At 35.2% G+C, this 22,914-nt stretch overlaps 1 protein-coding gene across 12 annotated transcripts in view; it reads right to left on the minus strand.

The window, feature by feature from the left end:
- SOX5 (SRY-box transcription factor 5) overlaps positions 1 to 22,914 on the minus strand; it is a 1,001,956-nt gene that overhangs the window by 776,954 nt on the left and 202,088 nt on the right. For 2 of the 12 annotated variants that reach the window (XM_041735839.1, XM_041735838.1), the window contains one exon: positions 6,091 to 6,166. The exons of the other annotated variants lie outside the window; for them this stretch is intronic. The gene's annotated coding sequence lies outside the window, so the exon portion shown is untranslated. The remainder of the gene's footprint in view (positions 1 to 6,090; positions 6,167 to 22,914) is intronic. 12 annotated transcript variants of the gene reach the window in all.

Here is a 22,914-nt window from a genome sequence, read left to right on the forward strand (position 1 = left end):
TTTCTGGGTGAGAAATCAAGGTTCAAACATTTCCATCAACTGCCTTTAGTAGAAGAGATGGATAAATATATTAAGTTGATTCCCAGATAAGCTATCTTCTCTCTCTAATTAGAGTTCTGTCAAACTATCTCTATCTCTTATTTCATCATGAAATTCTTCTTTAATAACCATGTATTCTAGTTTTCCTATTCATAACTAAGTGTAAGGAAGGACTACTTTGCATGTGTAATTCTATAGGTAGTTATGACATTTATTCATTTTTTAACAAAAGCAAGTTTTTGCAATACTGTATTACATATATTAGCAGTCTTGAAATTCCACCTGTTTTTATATCATTACTTAAAAACCCTATAATCATCTCTTATCTGTGACAAATGTATAGCACAGTAGTTAAAAGACAGATGGTAAAGCTAAATTACCTATATAATCTTTTCCAGTATTTAGGTCTTTGGGCAAGTTACCTAACTTCTCTATGCCTCAGTTTCTCCGTGTATAACATGGAAATAGCAATCCCTATTTTAAAGGGCTATTGTGAACTTTCAATGAATTAATACTTGTAGAAAACTTAATAGAACACCTTGCTCCTGGGAAATATTCAGTAAAAGTTAGTTATTATTTTAATTAGTGCCTTTTATACCTGGAAAAGTTATCTAATCTTTTTAAGCCTCATACTCCACACATCACAATGCAAATACTTTTTCTTTTCTTCTTCAGATACAAACCACAAATTAATAAACATTTGAGGTACCAAAAGTGGGGCAAATAGATGAATTTGGATATGTTGCTTCCCTAAAAAAGAAGGCAAGATAATTTCAGTATCAGTTATCTTATAATTGTGTAATCTTGGAAAAGTTACTTAGTCTCATTACATATCAGTTTTGTAAAAAGAAACTTGAAAAATAAACCCTTAAAGAGTATTAATTGAACATAATAAAATGTGATACACACTAAAATTGTTGATCCTGAGAACAAAAACATAGCTTTCAGTTTGGCTTATATTATGCAAAAAACTTGGTTATATATCCATAGACTTAAGATTGTAATATTTTATAATTTATTTATGACAGATTTAAATGTCAACTACATTTTTTAAAGGTTTTATTTATTTATTCATGAGAGACAGGGAGAGAGGCAGAGACACAGGCAGAGGGAGAAGCAGGCTCCCTGAAAAGAGCCCAATGTGGGACTCAATCCTGGACCCCAGGATCATGCCTTGAGCCAAAGGCAGACGCTCAACCACTAAGCCACTCAGGGATCCCTCAACTACATTTTTAAACAAATCAATATATATCATATCTCAGACATGATATGTCAGAGATATCTCAAATAGTTACATAAAGAAACCAGAGAGGAAAGGGTCACTGAGAAAAGCAAACAAAAAACAAAATGTCAGGACATGCAATACACCTTGATTTAGAAAATACATCAGACACTACCAATAAATTCTCACTGTTTTCCCCCCAATGAAAAATCTATCCATCTAAAAGTATATACTAATATATAGAATAGTGAAGAATAGCTTCATCTTGTGGCTGTGGAGGAAGAAGAGCATACATTTTCATGATAGTAGAGAAGAGCTATATTAGATATGACATAAAAAAGAACATTTTCAATCATGTAGGTTGTTAGATATCAAAGTGAATCCCATGAATACTAAGAATGAGGGTTCCAGAGTGGAATGGATAAACCATCTCCCAAATGAAGGCAATAATATCTTCTTCATAGCCTTGTTGTGAGAATTAATTAAATAGGAGAGCACTTTATATAGGAATAATAATAGTAACCACCACAGAAGTAGGAGAGTGTGTGTGTGTGTGTGTGTGTGTGTGTGTATACATACTAGATAAGGTGCTCTGTAATTAGCATGTACTATTTGTAAGTGTGTGGAAAAATTTGAAGTCAAATCTCCCAACTTTGGGCTGAAACTTTATTCCAAGCAATTCCAGTTCCAAGAGTCTAAAATCTTATATGTCACCCCCATCTTTACCTTTATCTCATAATATCTCAAAGTTTCCATTGATGATATAACCATGGATGAGTAAAAATACATAGGAATGTACATACTGGGAGCAAGAAGAAAAGTTAAATTTGAATCTCGGTTCAACCATTTATTCACTCTGTAATTGAGGACAATCTCTTTCCCTTTCAGAGCCTAAGTTTCATCCTCTTTAAAACAAGGACCAGGAGAATCATGTGGCACTCTGGTGAGAACAAAAAAATACCACATGCAAAAAGTGCCTAGCACAGCACTTGGAAACAGTTGCTTCCTTTTACATTTTACTCTCTCCCACAAAAATTGAAGAAAAATCTTCCAGCATATTCATGTCATTCCTTATATATTTAAAGCTATACAATAGTTTAACTTAACCTAAGTGTCTGCAAAGATAAAAAGTATTACAAGCAATTTATGATGCGATTTGGAGTGGGAACAGACTTGGTATGAATTCTTTCCTGACCTTCCATATAGAATTGACTACTTCCTAGTCTTTGAGGGCTTACTGTGCTTTTAACAAAATCTCATGGCTCCTACATATTTTGATTCAATGGCTCTTGTTTATAGGCTTATCTATCCCTACTAGATAGTAAACTTCAGGTAAACTTCTGGCATATAGATGGCTAGTAATAAATTTTTTTTAACATTTTTGAGGGCATGAAGCAATGCTATAGTATTATTCCCTACAATGTCTAGCATGTTTCTGCCTCAGGGTTTTGTGTTTTCTATGTTTTATATCCATAATGCTTCTCTCTCAGGTATTGGCATGGTTCCCTTCCTTGCCTTTTGCAGATGCTGTCGCATATTTCACTTTCTCAGCAAAACCTTCTCTAATCACCTTATTTGTAATGTATATGTACATGCATGCACACACACAAACACACTCACAATACACACCCAGTCTCCCTTCCTCCATCTACCACTATCTGACATGGTATTAATTGTTCATATTGTTCACTATTTGCCTCCCCATTACAGTGTAAACCTCACAAAGGAAGGGTATTTTTGTCTTTTTTGTTCACTACCTAGCATTTTGCACAGTGTCTGGGACATAGTAGGTGCTCAATAAATATCTGCTGAATGAATGAATAAATTTCATAATGACATAGCATTTGAAAGAGGAAAGAGAAGTACTTCTGATGAATAACAAGACACACTTATATAAATTTAAAATGCATGCTATGATTAAGCTAATCTCTTGATGCTGCATAACTGCTCAGAATGCATTTTATGTTACTGGATATACTGCAGTTGTAATTTCTTCCTCAAGCAACGGAGCTTTGTTTCTCATGGTAAACAAACTAAGTAGATTTCTCTAGTATTGAGTTATCTAAGTTTTTCCTTATCAACATGGATCAAAACATACCAAAAGTACCCCCTAAAGACGATGTAATACATCCCCTTTGATTTACAGATGAGGAAACTAAGGGCTGGAAAGATGGAGACTTCTGAAAGTCATTGTCAATATTAGAACTCATTTCTTCTGACCAAATCTCAGGACATTTCTGAACAAATCTATCTTTCTACAAATGATTTATAACTAATAAAATCTAAGTTATCTTCTTTGTCTACATGGTATTTGTGCCATTTAGACTATGTTTAGTGGTTAATTAGCCAATCTAAACTATTCAAGGAGAAAGCGAAGATCCACCCATGATAGCAAATCCTGTTTCCTAAATAAGCCCTCCTCTCAACTTCTATATTTGAAACATTAACAATGTGTCCACCTGGACTTCTTGGAGAGCTTTGGCTTGCAAGGACAATATATGCTTTGGTTCATCTACTGAACAATCAGCTTAAGGAGTTGTATTCAGATATTATTAATGTTTTCAAACCCACTTCCTATTTTCCTGCTGAAATCCCTGCCAAGCACACACTTCAGCAGACACTAAAATAATTTGGGTAGTTGACATTCAATCCAAATTTTCTATGGAAATCTGCCAGATTTGACATCTGTGAGAAAGTGGGTAATTTTTATTATCCACAGAGAGCAAAAGCTTAGTTTGATATTTCTCTACCTCCACACATCTCCCCATAGTGGAGCTGCTACTCAGATACACACAAAAAGTGGGTAGCAAAGAAAATTAACTCTTTCACCCTTGTCAGGATATGGCCAAGACTACATTAAAATTAATTTTAAAGGAACCCTAGCAATGAATAAAACAAATTCCAGAGATGTGGGGAATGCAAACTACTTTTATTTCATCATTACATTTTGTTTAAAGACTATTTAACTGTGTTTTATCTGTTGCTCTAATGCAACTATTTGTCTTTAAAGCCTGCTCACTTGGTACATAAAGTAAAAACAAAATTTCACCTTGATTTTCTTTTTAAAATGTTTTTATCAACCCTAGTAACATTTGACTCTACAGGACCACAAAACCATGCTTAAAACACACAACAATGTTTCTATTGACATAATATTTCATTTCTAATGCATTAAGACTAGGATATGTATTGAAGGTTTCCCTTATTTCTTTAAAAGAAAGAAATAAGCCTAGATATTGCCATGTTCTTATATGTTATATACTAAAATCCTATTAAGATTTATACTGTAAAGAAAGTACATTAGTTTATTGTATTAGCTCACTACAATAACACAGGTGAACTTCTCCCACTCACTCTTCCAATCAAGCTAGTGAACATGACTCAAATTAAGAAATTAGAAATGATAATGGCATCTGACAAGTAGTCAAAGGGGTAGAAAAGCATGGTAAATTACTCATTTTACAAAAGTTTAGAACTCAAACATTTGTGGTATGTTCATAACTTTCAACATAAGAGAAGAAGCCATCTTAAATATATATTTTAAAACCTAAATGTGACCATTAATAGATTTATAAATAAGATATATAACTCCCAAACCACTGAAGAACACATAAAATAAACATACACTATGTCAAAAAGGATGAAAAGGAAAAGAGAGAAAAAGAAAAGAAAGTAAAAAAAGGAAAAAAAAAACAGAAGATATAGACATAAAAGAAGTTGAGGTAATTAAGAGTAATACAACCATCATGATAATAAATAAAAAGTTAAATTTTCCCCTAGGGAGCAAAAATCAGATTAGCTTAAGAAACAAACTCAACAGTATTTCTATAAGAAGTATATCTAACAGAAATATGCAAGATGAAAGGAGGAAGAAGGAATAGAACATGACTAGGTAAGGGTATATGATCTGGGTCTTTAGGGCAGGATGCGTGCTGCTTTCCAAGATGGTGAGACAGGGAGAGAATGAGTCGGCTCAGGCTGCAGATTTGAAGCAGTCAGGACCTTAGTTTCCCTGGTATCAATCCTGCCTGGGTCTTCTTTACTTCTCTCAGTAATAATGCAGCTATGACATTTTGCCTTGGCTTTCACTACGGAGTGAGCTTCCTAATTATCTATCTACAAGGAACCACTCAAACAAAAGCTCCATGAAAGCAGGGAGTTTGGGAGGTTAAGTTCAGGCCTTATCTTTGGAAACAACTTGGCACATGGCAGACAGGGCAAGCATACATTTTGAATGAATGCATGAGAAAATAAATGAAGATGTCTATAGCGCATGCTGGAGACCTAAACAGAGTCCTCTGATTTGATGCATCTCCTGCCTCAAACTTCACTGAAAGGAGTAAAGTCATTTTCTAAAAGTTACAAACACAAACACTGAAGAATAAGGAAATTATCAGTTGCGAAGAGATTTCACCAAGTTTCCAGAAGATGGAAAGCAGATGGAGGAGCAATGACTGATGAAGCAGCCATAAGCCTGAATATAAATATACAGGGCTGCAGTTGAAAGGAAGCCAGTTTCACTATCAGAGCTCCAACAGAGGAGGTATTAGGTTCCATGGAGAAGGAGAGGTGGGCCAGAAACAGAAAGTACTCACAGAAGCACCTGGTAAGAAATAGTTTACTCCCCAAGTTCTATATTATCCCCATGTAAAAAAATAATAAGTTCTTTATTAAGAACTTGTCGAAACTGTCAAAAAAGTAGGCCAGCTGGTGTGGAAGTCAACATTTCGGAGAAAAGTCTCCCCTCTTTGACTTTAGCAGTCTTCCAAGGCAATGCAGGCAACTTACCTATTTTTAGCACTGAGTCAAGCCCCATTATTGTAACTTACCTTTGAAGTGGCTTTTCTGTTTCCCCACTCTTAAAAATGATGGCCAGCAATGGGTCACCTAATTTCTGAGAAAAGCCTAAAGAATAAAAGATAAAAACAAAAGCCCTCTGGAATTTATTAACAGAAAGAATAAGATCTTTAATATATTTGCTTCAGAGTCCACTTGTTAGACTCAAGAATGAATATCCAGCACCCATAAAGTAAGTTTATGAAAAAAGAATAACCGGAAAGTCAAAAAGAACCACAGGAAATTAAAATACAATTGCTTAGAAAAACAAAATTAATAGAAGTGTCTGAAGTAATGATGTGAATGTTTCCCGGAATATAGAATATATAGATAGGGTCAGAATATTTGAGAGAAAAAAAAATTCCATAGTGGATCAAAACAGAAAGTCTAAGAGGCAGCCAGTATCACCGCAAAAAAAAAAAAAAAAAAAAAAAAAAAAAAGGAAGGCTATTATTCAAGGCAAAATAGCAAAGAATTTCCCAGAACACATGATAAATGTTATGGATGACCTAAAATACTTTAAAAGGGAAGGGCTAAAACATGTCCTCAAAGAAATATGAATTAACCAGGCATCTGATTTTTAGCAGCATTGTATTTAGAAGATGAAAGAACATGGTTTCAAAACTCTGAAAGAAAATAATTTTCCATCTTGAATTTTAAGCATAGCCATGCTATTAATCCAATATGAGAGGGAATAATGATACTTTGAGATATGTGAAATCTATGGAGGTTTAAATGCAAGTAACTTACTTAGAAAGTTGTTTAAGGTGATCCACCAATAAAATTGAGAGAAAAATGGACAGAAACCAAGAAAGAAGAAAATACAAAGAGTCAGAAGATAAGAGATCTGACCCAGGAGAAAAGCTAAGCAGTAAGCAGCAGTAAGACAGTCAAGATTTGAATAGGTGAAAAAAAAAAAAAGATTTGAATAGGTGGGCAGTAGGCCTCCAGGGAAAAGGGGAAATGATTAGGATAGATAGTCTGACTAGAGGTCTGAAAAACTAAGAGGGTGCATCGAAGTGGCTGGCAGAGTAGCAGAATGTAGTAACCATTTGAAATATGCACTAGAAATTTCCCAATTGATACTGGAATCCAGAGAGTAGGAATATCCCAAATGTTCTCAACTGCATATTGGTTTTACCTTTTAGAATCACAGACCAAATCACAGAAGACTTAAGGACGGTAACAATACAGAAAATAAATGGCAACTGATAGTGTAAAAGCATTGAAATGCTGATAGAAATTGAGAACTAGAAGAAAGTCAAGAGAAGTGTATGAAAAGATGAGAAGAAGAATGTGCTTATCCCAGAAAGTGAGTAATCAGGTAAGTTGTCTATAATTGATTTAATAAGGAATGGAGGTTTTGATTTTGTTTGAAGTTGTTTGGAAAGAAAATCTTATCAAATTTCAACCAACATAACGAAAGCTCAAAAACACATGAAAAACAATGAAAGCTGAAGAGTTAGCATATTCCAAAGTTATTACACTTCGGAATCCCAGTTTCTCCACCAACAAATTCTTCTATACTTTTTTTAAGAATGAAGATATTAAGCATAGAAAATATAGAAAGCTACCATATTCATATTATCATGCTAGTTTAATAATGGTACTAAATTGGAGAAAAGTGCCAGCAAAAAGTACAGAATAAACTGATAATTTGCAAATTTAAATAAATTTCTAACTAGAATACTTTCTTAGAATAAAATTCTAATGAAAACTCAATATGTAAAATAGATTGAAAGAGAAAGATTTTTGTCAAAGAAACAGCACATAAACCCAGCTCATTATAAATATAGATGGGAAAAGTCTAAATAAAATGCAGGCAAACTAAATGGTACCTTAAAAGATTTATCATTAATCCAAGAAGGAGTATATTACTAGTGTATCTATGAATAAAAAGATTCACACCAGTATAATCATCTTGCTAGAGGATCAAACGGCATTTTAAAATATGAAAAAATCCACTTTATGTTTAACAACAAAAAACAGACTTTCAGTAAATTAAAAATGGCAGTATATAATTCATTAATAAAAATTATTTGTCTCAAGCCAGCAGGCCAGAAAAAAACCCTAATATCTAAAAGATTTATTATACCAGTAACAACAGTGAAAAGACAAGGTTCCCAGCTTTCAATATTGTTAGTTGTTTTTTGTTTTGTTTTGTTGGTTTGTTAATTGTTCTTTGGTAACAATCCCAATGGACATTTTTGGATATTTAAAAATGTATCTACAGTTCACCTAGGCAAAAAAAAAAAAAAAAAAAAAAAAAACATCTTTAATAAGGTTATTTAAGGAATTATATCAACTGAATGAGTGATATTTCAGGTATGAAAACTGGCAACCAAAAAAAAAAAAAATGACAACCTGATCAACTGAATAAAATAAAATGGAAGCGATGTCATATAATAGTATAACCCTGAAACAAATTCTAGTTTATATAATAATTTAATAGCGGGATTAGGGATCCCTGGGTGGCGCAGCGGTTTAGCGCCTGCCTTTGGCCCAGGGTGCGATCCTGGAGACCCGGGATCAAATCCCACGTCGGGCTCCCGGTGCATGGAGCCTGCTTCTCCCTCTGCCTGTGTCTCTGCCTCTCTCTCTCTCTCTCTCTCTCTCTCTCTATCATAAATGAATTTAAAAAAAAAAATTAAAAAATAGCGGGATTATTTAATGAATGGATGAGAGAACAGAGAGTTATTTGAGGAAAATATTATGTTGTATACCAAATTAAATAATAAAGGATTAAATGCAGCAGCCCAGGTGGCCCAGTGGTTTAGCGCTGCCTTCAGCCCAGGGTGTGATCCTGGAGACCCAGGATCGAGTCCCCTATCAGGCTCCCTGCATGGAGCTTGCTCCTCCCTCTGCCTGTGTCTCTGCCTCCCTGCATGGAGCCTGCTCCTCCCTCTGCCTGTGTCTCTGCCTCCCTCTTTCTGTGTCTCTCATGAATAAATAAAGAAAATCTTTTTTAAAAAATAAAGGATTAAATATAACAATAATAATAAATCATTAAAGAGAAAATTAGAAGAAAGTATGCAAAAGTAGCTACAATTTCTGAATATAAAAGCAAGAGGAGAAATCAAAAAAGCAAAATCACAGATTCCAATGCATAAATAAGAACTTCCATTGAGTGCATTAAAATTATTTTTTAAAAGATTTATTTATTTATTTATTTATTTATTTATTTATTTATTTATTTATTCTTGAGAGACAGAGAGAGAGGCAGAGACACAGGCAGAGGGAGAAGCAGGCTCCATGCAGGGAGCCCACCGTGGGAGTCAATCCCGGGACTCCAGGATTGTGCCCTGGGCCAAAGGCAGGTGCCAAACCGCTGAGCCACCCAGGGATCCCTGAGTGCATTAAAATTAGAAGGCAATGGGCATCCTGGGTGGCTCAGTGGTTTAGTGCCGCCTTCAGCCCAGGGCATGACCCTGGAGACCCAGGATGGAGGTCCATGTCAGGCTCCCTGCATGGAGCCTACTTCTCCCTCTACCTGTGTCTCTGCCTCTCTCTCTCTCTCTCTCTCTCTCTCTCTCTGTGTTTCTCATGAATAAATAAATAAAATATTTTTAAAAAATTAAAAGGCAAGTTAAAGAGGAGAATATATTTACAACAAATATAAGAGAAAATTTAATATATTAAGAGCATTTATATTCATATAGAAATATATCTTAAGTGAAAAATGGAGGATGTGAACAGAACAAACAGACTAAGAAATACAAATGGAAGTAAACATATAAAATGATTTAGCCTCACTAAAAATCAAAGAAGTGTCAAGTTAAAATGAGGGGATACTTTATAATGCCTATCATTTTACCAAGCACTAATACTAAATGTTCAGTTTTGGAAAGGAGACAGGGAGATCAGCTCTCAATTTTACACCACTGATGGAAAGGCACCAAAAGCCTGAACAACAATGTTTTTTTGTCTTTCATTTAGTAGTTCCAGTTCTGAGGACATGTCTTTAGGAAATAGTCAAAGTTATAAACAAAGTTTTATGCATAAAGATATAATTTAGGGATGCCTGGATGGCTCAGTTTCGCCCAGGCATGATCCTGGTCCCAGGATGGAGTCCTGCATCGGCTCCCTGCGAGGAGCCTGCTTCTCCCTCTGCCTGTGTCTCTGCCTCTCTCTCTCTGTGTCTCTTATGAATAAATAAATAAAATCTTTTAAAAAAGTTAAAAACAAACAACCTAAATGCCCACCCACGGGAGAAAGGTTAAACACATAACAGTACATCATATAAACTAGACTATCCCCACATGATGACAAATTAAAACTCTCATTAACTACGAATATCTAATCTCATGGAAAATGACCAAAATAGAAATTAATAAATGAAATATATAATATCCTATTTACAGTTAAGATCCCAAATATATAGAAGAAATAGAGATCTGGATGAAAATATATAAAATAGTAATATTGAATTTTCTCTGGCTCTTGAGATAAGGTAATTTCATTTTTAGAGTACTCTTTATTTTCATAACTATCTGAAATATTAAAATGGTTCTTTTATTCTAAAAAATAAACATTATGACCATTTTGAAAAAAATTAAAGAATTATTAGATCATAGCTCTTCTGTCTTCAATTCACCCATTCTTTTTTTTTTTTAAATAAATTCCACTTTTTTTTTTTTAACTTTTATTCATTTATGATAGTCACACAGAGACAGAGAGAGAGAGGGGCAGAGACATAGGCAGAGGGAGAAGCAGGCTCCATGCACCGGGAGCCCGACGTGGGATTCGATCCCGGGTCTCCAGGATCGCGCCCTGGGCCAAAGGCAGGTGCCAAACCGCTGCGCCACCCAGGGATCCCCAATTCACCCATTCTAACGCTACCAATGACAGCAACAAAACTCCTTAGCATCATGAAAAAAAAGTTGTTCTTTGCAATATCTCTCAATTCTTTGAGATCCAAAAATATAAGCCATTACAATATGCAGCACTGCAGTCACCTTGTAGCTCTTCAGAGATGTGAAGGGGGGGCGGGTAAGAGGGGACCCAGGGTGGGTGGGGGACTCTTGCTCCCTTCTCAAATCATTCTCCTTCCACCACAGGATTCTGAAATCTCTAGAAGAAAAGACACTGCCTTTCCTTTTCATTTTATTATATCATAGAAATAGCCTTATTGAGCATGGTAGCATGCATTAGGCAGGGTTAGATATACATTACATACATTAGCTTAATTCTCCCAACAACTAGTATTATTCTCATTTTACAGTTGAGGAAACAGAAGGTGGGAGAAGTTAAATCACTTGTATAAGGTCACTCCAAGATTAAGTGAGAGTGTGGAGTTCAAACTAGGCAATTTGGTTCTAAGGTCTACCCTTTTATTAACTATTATGCTCTAACCAATTTGTCCTTGGAGAAAGTAACATATTTACACAAATTTACATTGGGGTATGAGAGGCTTCTTCACATTGAGAGGTAGGTTCTGATTGGGAGGACAGTGCTGGTATTTTGAAGGACAGGCAAGTGACACTGAGAAATGTTTGGAAAACTTAAATTGTGATCTTAAATATAAACCTCATTATTTTTTCATTGTCCTCAACTCCACATATAAAAAAGGTTCAAACTAGGCACATGGTCTGTAGATTCTATTTACAATACTCTGCTTTCACTAGTCAAATTTTCAATATAATTTCAAGGCTTAGAAATTGGAATATTTTATCAAGTATATTTTCAATAGCTGCTGGTTCTATGCTACGAATATTACCTTTTATGCATCCATAAAATTAAATTCCACTTGGTGCTAACATGCAATTGACTACTATCTCCTAAATTTAAACTTGGAAATAAAATATGGGATGTGATTTTTTTTATGTCAAAGTTCAGCATAATATTCAGACAATCATTAAACGCTGCACCCAGAACTGCTCGGCAATATGGGGTTGGGGGGGAGACAAGATTGATTAAGACACAATCCTAGCCATTGTAGAGCTCCCATTTAAAGCATCCATTGAGAAGCAAGAAAATTAAAAAGGAAATTTTTGCATAAAGACTCAGATACATCATTCAGGTGCAACTGAATATAGTATTCAAGCACTTTAGAAATTCTCATATGGTAATAATTCTTACCTCTATAAAATATATATTATATAAACCACTTTGCTTTACTACCTAAATATAGTTTGCAAAAAAAGAAAAGAACCCTCCCTCTTTTAGAGGTATAAGAAATAGGAATAAAGCTAAAATCTCTGAGGAGTATAAGAGGAGATGAGAGGACAACTTAGGCAAAGCTGTCATTACAGAGCAATGAATACAATCTTCTTTTATTAATAAGAAACCAAGCTGAACAGGCAATGAGGGGGCCCAGATATTTCAGAGTCAAACACAAACTTTTGGGCATTCTCCAAGCAAATAAGCTTGGTAAATGGAATGGTATTAGCCAAAAGAAAATTTTTTCATAGTGTTACCACCAAATGCATGCATTATATGTTTAAATTAAGCCACACATGGATGATTACAAGGAAACAATAAGAGCTGAGATTTCAGAGTTCTCTGTTGCAGTTAATGATCTAGATGGCAAGGGGATCATCACATTACCAAAGCTTAACCAGAGCCCAAGCAATAATCACTCACTTAATGTTTTTAAGAAAAATCAAAAAGATAATGTCTCCAGGGAGAGTATTAGCAGAGTTTCCTTTGTCTACACGGTTTTTAATACCTGAACATATGAACAACATTCACTTTACTTCCTGGAATGTCTTTAATCAGACACCATCTCCAACTCATAATCCTCTGATGCATTAACACCATTATCCAGTTTATTGGTTTTATATCTCTGAATCCAACTTAAAAGATAGGGTTCTCACATTGCCTCTTTTTGGTTTGGTAGATATTACTCGAGTTCTTAAAAATGATATTGCTGCAAAATAGTCTGAAAATGACACTGTCTCTACAATAGGAAAGGAAATTTTGGCTAATAGGTAAAACTTCAAGGCACTAAAACTTTATTCAGTATGGTTTTTATTAGGTGAACTACAAATAGGTCATAGAGTATAAACTGTAGCATTGTCAGTTATAAACTGGCATTAAGAAGTGATGCACAGGGGATCCCTGGGTGGCACAGTGGTTTGGCGCCTGCCTTTGGCCCAGGGCGCGATCCTGGAGACCCGGGATCGAATCCCACGTCAGGCTCCCAGTGCATGGAGCCTGCTTCTCCCTCTGCCTGTGTCTCTGCCTCTCTCTATCTCTCTGTGACTATCATAAATAAATAAAAAAAAAAAAAATTAAAAAAATATTTTAAAAAAAATAAATAAAAAAAATAAGGCTCTGACTTCCCACTGTCGTGTCACCTTCTCCTCTCAAAAAAAAAAAAAAAAAAAAAGAAGTGATGCACAACCTTCTAGAATCACATGTATTCATAAAATGTAAAATGTATACAATCACATGGTTTGTTTGGTTTGGATTTGGGTTTTTTTTTTTTTTTTGGACATCAGATGAGTTATTTCACCTAGACTGAGACGCAGTCCATGTAATTTTTATACATAAAGTTAAAGGAGTAACACATTTTAAATCATTCATTTACAAGATTTCAAAGATCCTTCTTTTCTCTGGTGTTTGAAGCACACATATACAAAATAAAAACTGTATTTATCTAGTTGAATATAAAACCTCTAAAACCCAGTATCAGCTCATTTCCAACATTCTTTAATATCGAGGCTTAGATTTATATAAACATTCACCATTATAAAAAATTTTATTTTACAGCTATTGTAAAGATTTTACTTTATTGATGATTTGCTTATTTTTATTACTTTCTATACTTCACACAAGTTATTTGAAATCCTTTGTAGTATATATGCTATGCTGTGCTAACATGCTAAAAGGCTAAGGTACCTATATAATAAAACCAGGCCAGATGAATCTGTGCTCTGTTCTACACATAAAACTCATTCTATACTATGTATATAGAATACATATGTATGTGTATGTGTATATATATACACACATGTGTTGTGAGGGTATACACCTATATGTATACATCCTAAAAAGAATATAACAAGGGAGACTAGTAAGATGCAGAAAAGTAAAATAAATATATTATGCTTTGGACCTTGGACCTGTAATTAGGAAATAAAAGCTATGCTTGAAATGGTAGCAGTATATCATACTATACATTTTAGGTTGATTAGAGTTATACCTGGATTTTGTTTTCAGGTTGATTATTCATTTTCATTTATTCCATAAATATGGATTGGTCATATACTATGTGTCAGGCAGTATGCTTGGGATAAGGTATAGTGCTGAAAAAGGCAGTTTCCCTGATCTCCAGGAGCTTAAAAGTTTAACGGCACAAACAGACATTATACAAATTATCAGTTTCTGTCTCTCTGTCTCTCCCTCTCTGTATCATGCACCACCAATCACGTACATACATACACAGTTACTGAGAAAAAACACAGGATGCAGTGCAGTGGAAGTTCAGAGAACATATGAAAAGAATTTGACCCCTCTGGGAATCAGGAAAGGATTCATTGTAGGATTCTCTGGGCATATATTGAGGTAGGAGCCAATGGGGCATCACTACAATGGGGAGCAGGAGAGAAAGCTAGAGGAGACAGTACAGTATATGCAGAGGCTCTAAGGTGAATAGGACTTGGTGATTAAAGTACAAAAAACAAAAAAATGTAAATGTCAAGATATGAAGCCACAGAGATAGCAGAACAAGAAACTTTAAGCCTTATTAAGGAGTTGGAAGTTTATTCTGAGAGAAGCAGGAGCCACTGCATAGTTCTTCCGAGGAATACTAGAATCAGATTTGCATTCTCCAAAGATCATTGGACAAAAGGAGGAAAATAAAACACAGAGATGATTGCACAAAAGGACACCATTATGTGGCATCTATGTTAGTATAGTGAAACGATGCTGGTAACACACTGGAATTACAATGATAGATGTGACAAGAAAACATGTGGGACGAGTTACTCATCAGATGTAGGGGATGCTATGCTGTGCCATGAAGGTCTTCCTTTAGGATCCAAAGTCATTTCCCCAACTCTATGGAAAGTTAGCTGCAAAGAGTTCACAACTGAGTCACTTCTGGAAAATAGAAATTTCTCTTAGCTTAAGAAACTGCCTTCCCCAGGGTAAAGTCCTCCCTGACAGTAGCCAATACTGGATGTGAGCACATGGGGCAGAGTGGGTACAGTGGCTCAACCTGCTGATCTACATTAAGGTTAAGGATAAAGGGCTGGCCTTGGAGATCACCACCAAGATGATCCTGGCCTAATCCTGCCTGCCTCATCTCTTCCTTATGTTCCCCAGAGCCGCCTTCCATAAACTATCTGCACATAATCTCCCTCTTAGAGTCTCTTTTTGGGGAATACTTCTTAAAACAGCATACAAGGGTTTTTGTGTTAGTTTGTTTTAAAATCATCCTAAGTTACTTCGTACTCATTACTTAATAAACTGCTTTGAAAGGTAGTGTATCTATCTATAGAATGGACATTTTATTATCAACTTAGACCTAGATTGAACCAAATAAATGTAATTCTACTCAGTATGACAATATTATAGCAAAACTTTAACACTGGACTCATTACCCGGGGAATCAAAACCCAAGCAAGAAATTAGCTTGACCCAGTTAATCCATCTACAGACTTTTTGTTCGTTGGTCTCCCACTAAAACGAGTAAACACTGCCATTAAAATATCTGGGAGCTAAAGCTGGTGAACAAGTATATGACTCTGGTGTGAACCAGTAGACACTAAATGGGCTTGTCTGATCTATACAACAGAGCGTTCAACCCAGCGATTTGAGCACATCCTTTCTGCTTCGTTGGTCACCAATGGATTTTCTGTTAAGTTCAATTGAGTCTGGCACTCTTTTTAGCCTTTCTCTTTTGAGGGAAAGGCTGATGCTGTTTAAAGGTCTTACTAAAAAGCAGAGCCCTTTGATTGAGAACCTCAAAAAAGACTATATCAAGAGCACACCTTTTAATATAGAGCTACACACTCCCTTATTTTAAGCCCAGCAAGGGAAGCCTAATTGTCAGAAGGATTTTTTATTAGTTCATTTTTACGAAGTGCACATCCCCACTGAGGCAGTTGAATCTGGGGAGAAGACTCAGTGAGAACACTGATCCATTGTATAAATTTAGTGTACTCAGTGGTTCTAGCTCTAACAGCCATTTGGGCAACCAAACCAAATTTGTATTTTTTTGGTTCTTAGGCCCTCCCAACCTACGAAAAAGACACAGTGTTATAGAAATGTCACAACATAAAAGTCCTTACATTGTGAAGTTATTTTAAAAGTGATTAGTAATCTACTTGCAATAGAGTTTGATAAGGTAAATGAGAGCAAAAGTAGTTGATTAACAAAAAAAAATCAAACATCGTCTTGGTGATTCTCTATGTTTTTTTTTTAAGATTTTATTTATTTATTTATGAGAAACACACAGAGAGAGGCAGAGGGAAAAGCAGGCTCCCTGCGAGGAGCCTGATGCAGGACTCTATCCCAGGACCTGAGATCACAACATGAGCCAAAGGCAGAAGCTCAAACACTGAGCCACCCAGGTGCCCCTGATTCTCTACCTTTATCTTTCATAATTACGATTTAAAACAGAAAAAAAAAAAACCTAGTTAGCATTATGCCTCTCAATTGTCTGTTTGCTCTTAGACCAGACTAACCCTCATTCTGTTCATCACAGGGGATTAAAATTCACTCGTAATACTTCTCTAGGCTCCATTGCTAACTAGCCTTAAATCAAATTCTTACAATAAGAACTGGCAAAATAAAGTAAGTAGGAAGAAAGAGAAGCTTCTTTCTACTTCAGGAAACATCTTTACCAACAGCTGCATTCCCTTGGGGGGTCTAGTTCCCACAAATCAGCCCCTCCCTCTAAAGGCAGCTGACACTTTGAATCCAGCTCCTACTGGGCAGTCTTGGCTCCTGAATTCTGGTAACAATGCCTCCTCCCATAGTTCCTCCAGCTCTGAAGACAGTAGTTACTTCCTGCTATTGCTAAGCTTCATCTTAACTTTTAATTCCCTGTGTTAAATTCGCTGCATAGAACTATTGGACATGGGCTCTGCTTTCCTGACTGGTCCCCAACTCACACATAGACAATCCAAAACTACTTTACAACCAGGCCTTAGGGGCACCTGGGTGGCTCAGTTGGTTATGTGTTGGACTTTTGATTTCAGCTTAGGTCATGATCTCTGGTTGTGAGACCAGGCCACAGGTCAGACTCTGCACTCAGTGCAGGATCTGAGATTCTCTCTCTCCCTCTGCCAGTACCGCAGCTTGCACTTTTTCTTTCTCTCTCGCAATCTCACTCTCTCAAATAAACAAATAAATCTTAAAAAAGGATAAAAAAAAAAAACAGATCCTAATTTATGGCCACATATTGTTCTAAGATGTTTTAAATTCTTAAGTTCTTTCTGCCAAGAATTTGTAGAAAATCTCAAATTATCAACAACACCAAACATTGGGATTGAGTTCTCAGATCAGTTCCTAAACTTTAATTAATTTTTTTTTAAAAATTTTGTCACTATTTTTTATTTTTCAGCATTACTATATATAATTGACAAATAAAAACTATAATATATTTAAAGTATGCAATGTGATTTGATATACATGTACTCTTTGAAAGGATTCCCCTCTGAGTTACCATAGCCATTACTTCTCATAGTCGATTCCTTTCTTCTTTCTGGTGAGAACATTTAAGTTTTCTTTTAGCAAATTTCAACACAGTGCTCTCAACTAGAGTCACCGTGTTATACATTAGGTCTTTCAGACCTTATTCATCTTACATTCATAACATATCCAAAATATAATGTTTCAAAACTTTAGTCTTCTTTCTCTTCATTCCTCCCTCTTTGCACTCATTTCTTTTTTTCCTTTCTTTTTCTTTAAGTAAGCTCTAAGTCCAACATGGAGCTTGAATTCATGACCCCAAGATCAAGAGTCCCATGCTCTACCAACTAAGCCAGCTAGGCACCCTACCCTGTAGTCAATTTTAATTACTTCATCCAAGCTCTTTAATCACCGGTTTCTAACCAAATCTATATCCCCTATCTAGACCTCTCTGCTGAGATGCAGACTTATGTTATCTCTACTTTCTTACTAGTTATCTTCAATAGAATGTTCTATATGCAGAGCATATTTACTCAATCCCCACCTGAACCTATTATATTATCTTGCCAAATTTGTTCCTTTGATTATTCGCTATTAAAATCCTCCTAGTTATCAAGGTCAAAAACTTTGACCTAATCCAAAGACTTCCCTCCTTTCTTTCATATCCAGTTGGTGCCTAAGACTTACAGATTATTGATTTTCAATACCTCTTACATATCATCCTTATTATCTATTCCTTCTGCCACTGCCTAGTTGAGAAACTCATCTCTTCTTGTTTGGGTCACTTCAACAGCTTCCTAACTGATCTCCCTGACCTTATTCTTTCTACTCTTCAATTCAACTCCATAATGCAACCAGAGTGATCAATCTAAATTGTAAATCTGATTATGTCATTTCATGTGATTTGTGTTTATTTACAGGATCCACATAGCATTAAGAATATAGTACTAAACAGTAAATTTAAAGCTTTCTTTATCTGACTCCTACCTAATTTTCTTAGCCTCATCACTTCTCCATACCTACACTTCCCTCTAGCAACATTTCACTATGTTTATCTAATACCTACTTAACATCATTTATGTCTGTGGCTTAGAACATACACATCCACTTTTTAAAACTACTAATTTTAATTGTGCTAGAAAGAAAGTTTAATACTCATCTATCATAAAGAAAAAATATGGAAGAGGTTAACATTATGGATCTAAAGTGTTTTGTCAAGTAAGTACCAAGCTTAATGGCTTGTGTAGTTTCCCAGAGGTCCAGACTGTCTTCTTACTCAATTTCTCTGTCTTCTTCCACTTCTTATGGTAGATCTTCATGTATCACTTTGGGTTCTTCTTCTTATAATTCATCCTCTCTACTTTAAAATCTTTCAATCAAGGTCATAGCAACATAAGGAAAGAGAAGTTGGTTAAACTAGCTTGCTTCTTGGCTCTTTACCTCCTCCTGGCAACAACTCATATCCTTTCCTGGCTTTTTATTTTTGTTTGTTTGTTTGTTTGTTTGTTTGTTTAAATAGACTTCATACCTAGTGTGGAGCCCAAAGCAGGGCTTGAACTCACGACCTTGAGATTAGGATCTGAGCTGAATTCAAGAGTGGGGTGCTTGACCAACAGAGACACCCAGGTGCCCCACCCTTTTCTGTTTAAACTGAAAGTAGTTCATTAGGGAAAGACAAAATTAAAACACAGAAAAAATTTATATATATATACATAATATATTATATATATTATATGTAATATATATAATATAAGAATAACATAATCTATATGATTAATATGCTATATGTGAGGAATATATAATCATACACCTATATGATTGATAGGTGATAAATATGATAGAACATATATCTATTTGTAGAACTAAGCTAGGGTGTCATAACATTCAGTCAATATCTTTAATCTGCTCTCAGCTTCAAATTTGGTAGATTTTGTCTTATTCAATTCTAAAGACAATATAGGCACATAGCAGAGACTTAATGTTTACTAAACAAATAATTCAAAGAATGTTCCTGTCAAAAAATAAACTTCTCTGATTGAGTCACAGCTAGGAAGGTGGAGAGGCTGCTTTGAGGGGACAAATTCAAGGCAGAAATAGGCAGCGGAGAGAGGAAAATACTCGGTGGGAACAGGGGAAAAAAACATTGCAGCCAGGAAGCCAACTGTAAGTTGTATAAATTGTTAACTTGGGGACTGTTGGCAAACAGGTTTTAGTGCTACTTTATAATTTTGGAGGATTTAACAATTTAGACACTTGAGAATACACTGTCATACTCATCAAAGAAATGAAAATGATGTAAAACACAAATGATGCCTTGAAAATCTCCTCTATATTCCTTATATTTCCACTATGTGTTCTCATTGCTACTTGGCCAGCTTGTGATTTGGTATTTGAAACAAGATGGGACAATGTGAAGAGCAGTTCTGGCACCACCAAGCACTATACTGTTCCCTTTGAATAGTGCTGCACCAAGTTTCCAAACTGGAGAGGAGTACAGATGACCACTGTGTCACACCGTTTAACTTGACAACACAAAACCAGAGAGACCAGCCTCTGTGATCTCATGAAAGAGTCTTGACCTTTTTCAAACATTCAAATGACTGTACAGTTCTCATCAGCTATAGAATGCTTCTGTGCTTCTCATTCTAAGTGGAATTCGCCAACTGAAAGGGATGTGCTTGGGTGGTCTTTTTTTAGAGCACACCAATGTGCTCTGAATAACTGAAAAATATTTTTGACAAAGGTCAAAAAGGCTTCAGGCGGAAATACAAAACAAAGGCTTGTACTTTAAAAGCAAAACTTGGAGGATGTTGATTTTGCACCCAATCATAAAGCATATTATTGAAAATGAACTCTTATCAGCAAATAAAACCATCTGGGCCTCAGCTATACTTATAAAGAGGAAACCTAAGTTGCTTATAAAGCCCCCCCAAAATCCTACAAAAGAATGTGTACACATACCATATGGTATGAGACTCTTTTATTCTTTTTTCTTTGAGAGTCTTTTAATGTTTAAAAAAACGCACCCTATTTACTCAGCCTGATTACATGCTAATGGCCAAGAAAACAGACTTTTCTGTTTAAATGCATTGTGATCCTGTAAAGCCATGCTTCTCAAACCGGAGTGTTCACCATACTCCTGGAGATGGGTGGTAGTATGATGGGGTAAGGGAATATCATGGGTGAGACAAGTGATAACTTCCTAATATGTTTGGCTGGGAAAAGAAAATTAAATAATTTCAGTGTAATTCAAACATAATTTTATTTTAGCATCAACACAACTATATTGTAGGACAGAGCCAAAAATCACCAATATTTTATCATAGATATTAGAAGTTCATAGAACTTGCACTTTCCAAGATTTCAGATGACCAAATCTTCAGGGCCTACCTCTTACTGTACAAACTCCAAGGTCCAGTTCAATTTCTAAGTGCCTGAGCCCTCTCCAGAGACTCCAGCTCACCCATCCCTTTTTCTCAACTGGTTTTCCACTGCACACCCACTCAAAAAGTACTTGCTTGCTCTATTATTTCATGCTTTAATTGAATTCCAAACTATTAAAAATCTCATTGAGTCATGGTCTTCTCATATCTTTTCTTCCTAATGATTATATGAAGAACTACCAAAAGTAGTTTTAACAATAAGACTATGAATACTAATACTCCAAATGAAAAATTTAAAAATTAACATTGATAATTCTTTAAAAAAAAATAGTATTCTTGCACGTTACCATTTAGTCCTAGAATCTAAAAACACTTTAAAATATTAAATATTTTCATTCACATTATTTATTTTGAAATACTTAAATTTTTAAATTGCACGCAGATAAACTATGAAGTTTATGCCCACTTCACTGAAGACATTAATAGAATGATCATGAAGAAAGACATATAACTCTCAGGTACTACCAACTTAATATTGTTCACATTAGCTGTACACTTGTTCTGTTGCTCCTTAAACACACCTATTCCTTCTTCTCTACTCTTGTGCATTTAGTGTAAACAGGGAAGCCCAGGGAGGTGTCCTTCTCATTTCATTCCATAAATCACTCATACTGCCCTGTCTCAGTGTTTGATTGTCTGGTACAAATATACTTACACTTCATCAACTTTAAGTTTCCACTGACATGTCATCCCATTATGAATCTGTTTCTGCTTTTCCTCAAAGTCAAACTTCCAATCTTCCAGATTCAGATTCCTCTATTGAAATGCAGGGGGATGAATATCATTGATGCATTTAGGGAAATTTTCCCAGAATCATTCCACATTACTGATAATCTGAGACAAATGTCAGATGAGAAGTGGGTAAGAAAGGTCAAATGACAACTTTCAGAACTACTATGATGTTCTGAATCTTAAATAGTAGAGAATAATATTATAAACTAGGATAAAATTTCCAGACACATTTGAAACAGAAAAAATATACATATACAATGTAGAATACAGTATAAATGTATTATTCTATGAAAGTAGATATACATCTTTTCAGGGCTATTAATACTTTAAATAATGGGTTTTTTCCCATCAAATGTAAAGGGGTATTTAACAATAAAATACATGTTTGAATTTTAATAACTTTTGCTTTTACTTAAAAAAATATTTAAATGATGACAACTGTCATTTTGATAAACTTTAAAATTCTGTATGTTAATAACTCTAATATGAGACTACAATATTAAACTATTTGTCATGAATTCACACTGCTAAGTGAAGTTCTAGACATTTTCAGCAAAGTTCCCAATACTAATTACTTAAACTAAAGCCTCCAGAGTCTCTGAAACCACTGTAGTGAGGATTAATGAACTGACCTGGTCTCAGAAAACTTCCAGACATGCTTTGAAGTACTTTCAAGTATAAAATGAATGCAATGTTTTAAGAAGTGGTTCACTAGTATTTTACCAAGGTAGACAGATATAAAGGGAAATTCTTTCAGGTTGCAGTGACTTCAGTAATAACATATAGTTAATAAATAAAAATGAAACCTCATCAAGTAAACACACCACTTCTCAATATTTTTTAATTGTGCAGTAAGAGACATCTGAATCCTAACATCAATAGGTGAGCCAATTACTATTTTTGAAACAAAATGGATATAGTTTGTGATCTCCTAAGATATAAAGAGCCCTACAGAAAAAAGCTAAAATGTGATGGAGATAATGCAGTCCAAAATCCTTCCATGTCTAATGGTCCTTCCATGATCAACCTTTTCTCTCTCTCTCCAAGAATATTATCTGC

This window comes from Vulpes lagopus, chromosome 21 (assembly GCF_018345385.1).
Source record: "Vulpes lagopus strain Blue_001 chromosome 21, ASM1834538v1, whole genome shotgun sequence".
NCBI lineage: Eukaryota > Metazoa > Chordata > Mammalia > Carnivora > Canidae > Vulpes > Vulpes lagopus.